The 6154-nt window shown below is 47.7% G+C and overlaps 1 pseudogene across 1 annotated transcript in view; it reads right to left on the bottom strand.

Annotated features, from left to right (window-relative positions):
* Positions 1 to 426: 426 nt before the first annotated feature.
* LOC145360024 (protein rapunzel pseudogene) overlaps positions 427 to 6154 on the bottom strand; it is a 30636-nt pseudogene continuing 24908 nt past the window's right edge. The window contains exon 5 of the transcript XR_013889664.1: positions 427 to 510. The product of XR_013889664.1 is annotated as a protein rapunzel pseudogene (transcript). The remainder of the gene's footprint in view (positions 511 to 6154) is intronic.

Here is a 6154-nt window from a genome sequence, read left to right as displayed (position 1 = left end):
GCTGGGGCCTTTTAAAAGACTTCTGGATGAGTATATGGGATTTAATGGGATTGGGAGTTACAGATAGTTCTATGGCTTGGTTGGTATGGATGTGATCAGCGCAAGTAGTGGGCCTAAGGGCCTGTTTGTGCTGTAGTGTTCCATGTTCAATAGTATTGAAGAATTGTGCTCCAGAAATTGACAATTTGTGAGCTGTTCACAACACTGGCATTGGCAAACATCCCCACTTCTGACCTTGTGAGGGACGGAAGGGCACTGGTGAAGAAGCTGAGGATGATTGGGCCTCGGACACTACCCTGAGGAACTCCTGCAGAGGTGTCTTGGAGCAGAGATGACTGCCCCTCCACAACCACAACCATCTTCCTATGTATGAGGTTTGACTCCAACCAGCGGGGAGTTTGCCCCCGTTACCCATTGATTCCAAGTTCATGAGGGCTCCTTGAGGCCGCACTTGGTCGAAAGTGTCCTTGCTGTCACTCTCAGCTCATCTCTGGCACTCAGCTCTTTTGTCTGTGTTTGAACAAAGAATGCATTGAGATCAGGATCTGAGAGACCGTGGCAAAACCCAACCTGGACATCACTGTGATGATACTGTGCCTGTAGGAAAGGTATTTTCATCATGTTTCTCTGCAGGATGTTTAGCAATCCCTGGGAGTTTTGTTGGCACTGTGTAGTTTGTAGCTGATATTCTTTATGTTTGCTGAAACAGGATAATTGAAGCAATGCTGATTTTGATCTGAACTAATGCAATATTCTATAGTTTAATGTTCCCTGGGATTGCTGAGTGGTGCTTAATTGTGGGGTGATTGAAAGGTTGTTTCATGTGACTGAGAACAGTTTTTTTCCCACAGAGCATTCTAAATTTAGTTTTGTTTTCAGGTATTGCCAGAAGCCGGTGGAAGAAGGCAGTTTCCCTTGTTCTGTCTCCCCAGATGGTTTTTGATAAGTTCCAGCACTGGGGAGCCTCAGAAATGTGTTCCAACATGCAAAGGAACAATTCACAGCATGTGTTGAAAGCTGCAATATCCAGCATCACATGAGCATATGTGCTTTCTGAGGTAAGTCTGAAGAAGAGTGTATGTTTATGGAGTTGCTTTACATTGGAACAACAGAGATAGCTAGCTGTTTAGAGTTATATTGTGTCGTGTTTAAATGTTGTAATTTGTAAAATTTATGCCAGTTTTTTTTGTTTTATTCTAACTGGACTCTTTAATAAACTTTGATTGATAAAAGCATCCGAGTGGGTCACTGATCACACCTGGAGTGAAACATCTTATGCTCACTTTACTGCCAAAATCAAATGGTCTCGGCTAACTTCACAAAACACCTTGGGGTTTCTGGACTGGATGATAACATCATTGAGCAGGTTATTGCTGAGCAGGTGCTGCTTGATAGCACTGTTGATGACTCCTTCCATCACTGTACTGATGATCGAAAGTAGACTAATTGGGTGCTAATTGGTTGGGTTGGATTTGCCTGCTTATTGTGTACGGACATACCTGGGCAATTTTCCACACTGCCTCATAGATGTCAGTGTTGTAACTGTACTGGAAGAGCTTGGTATAGGAGCAGCAAGTTCTAGAGCACAAGTCTTCAGCACTACTGCTGGAATGTTATTAGAGCCCATTGTCTTTGCAGTGTCCAGTACATCCAACTGTCTCTTAATATCAGATGGAGTGAATCAAAGTGGCTGGAGACTGGCATCTGAGAAACAGGAGACCACTGGAGGAGGCCAAGGTGGATCATCCACTCGGAACTCTGGCTGAAGATTGCTGCGAATGCTTCAGCCTCATCTTTTGCACTGATATGCTGGGCTCCTCTGTCATTGATGATGGGGTATTTCTGGAGCCTCCTCCTCCAGTGAGTTGTTTAATTGTCCACCATTATTCACGACCGAATGACTGCAGAGCTTATATCTGATCTGTTAGTTGTGGGATCGGTTAGCTCTATCACTTGCTGCTTCCAATGTTTTCCATGCAAGTAATCCTGTGTTGTAGCTTCACCAGGTTGATACCTCATTTTTAGGTTTGCCTGGTGCTGCTCCTGGCATGCCCTCCTGCACTCTCCATTGAACCAGAGTTGATCCCCTGGCTTGGTGGTAATGGTTGAGTGGAGGATATAACGGGCATGAGGTTACAGATTGTGCTGGAGTACAGTTCTGCTGCTCCTGATGGCCCACAGTGCCTCATAGATGCCCAGTCTGGAGATGCTTGATGGGTTTGAAGTCTGTCCCGTTTAGTACGGTGGTAGTGCCACACTACACGATGGAGATTGTTCTCAGTATGACCGTAGAATCATAGAACCCTACATTGCAGAAAGAAGCTTGCTGCAGCTGTATAGGGCATTGGTGAGACCGCAGCTGGAGTACTGTGTGCAGTTTTGGGCGCCGCACCTGCGCAAGGATATTTTGGCCTTGGAGGGAGTGCAGAGGAGGTTTACTAGGCTGATACCGGAGTTGAGGGGGTTGAGCTATGAGGAGAGGCTGAATAAACTAGGCTTGTACTCGTTAGAGTTTAGAAGAATGAGGGGAGATCTCATTGAGACGTATAAGATGATGAATGGGATGGATAGGATAGAGGTGGAAAGACTCTTCCCGCTCAAAAAAGACAGTAGGACTAGGGGGCACAGCCTCAAGATAAAGGGGGGGCGGTTCAGAACGGAGTTGAGGAGGAACTTCTTCACTCAAAGGGTGGTGAATCTCTGGAATTCTCTGCCCGTTGAAGTGGTGGAGGCTGCCTCGCTAAATATTTTTAAGAAGCGGGTTGATGGGTTTTTGATAAGAGAGGGGATTAAGGGTTATGGGGAGAGGGCGGGAAAGTGGAACTGAGCCACGACAGATCAGCCATGATCTTATTGAATGGCGGGGCAGGCTCGAAGGGCCAGATGGCCTACTCCTGCTCCTATTTCTTATGTTCTTATGTTCTTAAGCCCTTTGGCCCATCGAGTCTGCACTGACCACAATCCCACCTTGGCCCTACCTTCATATCCCCACATATTTTACCCACTAATCCCTCTAACCTAAGCATCTCAGGGCACTAAGGGGCAATTTTAGCATAGCCAATCAACCTAACCCACACATCTTTGACTGTGGGAGGAAACCGGAGCACCCGGAGGAAATCCACACAGACACGAGGAGAATATGCAAACTCCACACAGACAGTGACCCAAGCTGGGAATCGAACCCAGGTCCCTGGAGCTGTGAAGCAGCAGTGCTAACCACTGTGCTACCGTGACGTTGGGATTCGTCTCCATAAGTCCTGTGTGGTGGTCACTTTGACCAATACTGTCATGGACAGATGCATCTGCAGCCTGCAGATTGGTAAGGATGAAGTGAGGATGTTATTCCCTCTTGTTGGTTCCTTCACCAGCTGCTGCAGACCCAGTCTGGCAGTTATATCATTTAGGACCCAGCCAGCTCCATCAGTACTGCTGCTGCTGAGTCACTCTTGGTGATGGACATTGAAATCCCTCACCCAGAGTACATTCTACATCCTTGCCACCCTCAGTGCTTCCTCTAACTGGTGTTCAACATGTCGTTTTCACAATATTCTCCATTTGCCAGATCTTTGCCGCTCAATTTACCTATCTATATCTTCTTGCAGCTTCCCTATGTCCTCTTTAGAATTTACTCTGCTGTTTGCTCTCTGCGCTGGTCTCTCTCACCGCCTTCCCCCCCCAACAAAAAGACATCGGGATCCACCCCCTCCCGGTTGCCCCATTGCAGAGATACCCTCGTCCCCTCCACCCCTGCCATCGTTCACATTGCAGAGTTCCTCCCCCTGCCCACCCCCTGCCATCATCCCACCCCTTCATGCCCCACCTCTTGAGGACCCACACCTGCAGGGCCCACCCATTCAGGCCCCCCTGCCCCTGAAGGTCCCACCCTTTTAGACCCTACCGCTTCAGTCCCCACCCCTGAAGGCCCTACCTGTCCCCTTGGCTCTGCCCTTGCATTGCCAGGATGTCAGGCAGACACTGCAAGTCTGGAAATGCGCAGGCACACTGTCTGGCCATGCCCCTGACCACCCGGTGGCAATGAACCTCTGAACCCCTAGCGAGGCCATCACATCCCCTTGGTGATTTTCACTGGGGAGTTTGTTGACTGGTGATGGCATAAGTACAAGTGAGCATCTCTGGGCACAAAGTGATTTTGCCAGAAAAATAACGCCTGTCCGATTGGGAGAGGCGAAAATCCCATACAAAATCAAATTTCCATCTCTCGCCCGATTTTACCAACTTGGCACGCCCATTGGCCAGCATGGCAAGCCAGTAACACCACGATCATTGACTCTAGAAGAGGACTGCTGGCTGAACCACAGCCTGCATCGATCCTCATAGCCTGATTTCAGGAAGATTTCTGCCATTATCAACTGAATAGACCAAGTATCCACGGGCCAACTTCACTTCACTGTGACACGTCAACTTGTCAGGAATTTTCCACCTCTGCTGTGGAATGTTCCTGTCTTGCTCGCCACGGGAGTGGGGGGAGAGGGTGGGGGTTGTTAGGTCAGGGTGGACCATACAAAGGTCTGTTGAGTTTGGGCAGGATTTTCTGACCTTGGAGCGAGCCCATCCGGAAAATCCTGCTCCCAGTTTGCAAAGAACTGAAGCTGCCTGAACTGTAACTGACGTGAAGGAATCCGCACTGGACTCTGACAATCATGTGGCTTTTTTCTTTAATTTATTCTTTTCTGTAAAACGCCTCTAGCCTATCTTCTACTGCATGCTTGTGTGTATCCATGAAGTTGTGACCAATCTCTGTGAGTCACTTTAAATTTGACACCACAAGCAGAGGGTTTGGGGAAACATACAACAGTTTCAAAAATATAAAAAACCTCTGCTTATAGGCAGCTGGCAGAAAAAACGGAAGAAGTTCAGTTTGCCACTCTCCCTTTTTCTGTTAATGTCATCCTTACTTGGTCTGACTTGCATGTGATTCCAGATCCACAGTTATGCAGTTGACTCCTAACCTCACTCTGAAATGGTCCAGCATTGAGATGTGAATCATCTCATGCACCGCAGCAGTTCAAGGAGGCAGCTCACCACCACCTTCTCAAGGACTATACCATAAACAGCAGAACCCTTAAGACTATTGATAGGCAAAGGGATCTGGGTGTACAGCTGCACAGGTCACTGAAAGTGGCAACGAAGGTGGAGAAGGTAGTCAAGAAGGTATACAACATCCTTGCCTTCATTGGCCAGGGTATTGAGTTTAAAAATTGGCAAGTCATGTTGCAGCTTTATAGAACCTTAGTGAGGCCGCATTTGGAATATAGTGTTCAATTCTGGTTGCCACTCTACCAGAAGGATGTGGAGGCTTTGGAGGGGGTACAGAAAAGATTTACCAGGTATTGCCTGGTTGAGGTTACCCACTTTGCCAGAAATAATAGTAGGAGGGATTACTATTTCAAGGGCGAAAAGCTGCAGCATGCTACGGTGCAGAAGGACCTGGGGGGTCCTTGTGCATGAGTCGCAAAAACCCAGTCTTCAGGTGCAGCAGGTGATCAAGAAGGGGAATGGAACACTGGCCTTTATAGCGAGGGGAATAGAAGATAAAAGTAGGGAGGTCTTTCTGCAACTGTACAGGGTACTGGTGAGACCGCAGCTGGAGTACTGTGTGCAGTTTTGGTCACCGCACTTGCACAAGGATATTTTGGCCTTGGACGGAGTGCAGAGGACGTTCAGGAGGCTGATACCAGAGATGAGGGGGTTAGACTATGAAGAGAGACGAAATAGACTGGGTCTGTACTCGTTGGAATTTAGAAGGATGAGGCGGGATCTTATAGAGACATATAAGATATTGAAGGGGATGGATAGGGTAGAGGTAGAGAGATTTTTCCCGCTTAGAAAGGATAGCAGGACTAGAGGGCACAGCCTCAAGATAAGGGGGGCGCAGTTTAGAACAGAGTTGAGGAGGAACTTCTTCACTCAAAGGGTGGTGAATCTCTGGAATTCTCTGCCCGTTGAAGTGGTGGAGGCTGCCTCAATAAATATATTTAAGTCACGGGTAGATAGGTTTTTGATAGACAAGGGAATTAAGGGTTATGGAGAGAAAGCGGGAAAGATCTTACTGAATGGCGGGGCAGGCTCTAAGGGCTAGATGGCCTACTCCTGCTCCTATTTCTTACGTTCTTATGTTCTTATGGAGGGCGTT

The sequence above is a fragment of the Carcharhinus amblyrhynchos genome, chromosome 2, assembly GCF_965287045.1.
Source record: "Carcharhinus amblyrhynchos chromosome 2, sCarAmb.v2.hapA, whole genome shotgun sequence".
In the NCBI taxonomy this organism is placed as follows: Eukaryota; Metazoa; Chordata; class Chondrichthyes; order Carcharhiniformes; family Carcharhinidae; genus Carcharhinus; species Carcharhinus amblyrhynchos.
This window is presented reverse-complemented; position numbering and strand designations above follow the sequence as displayed.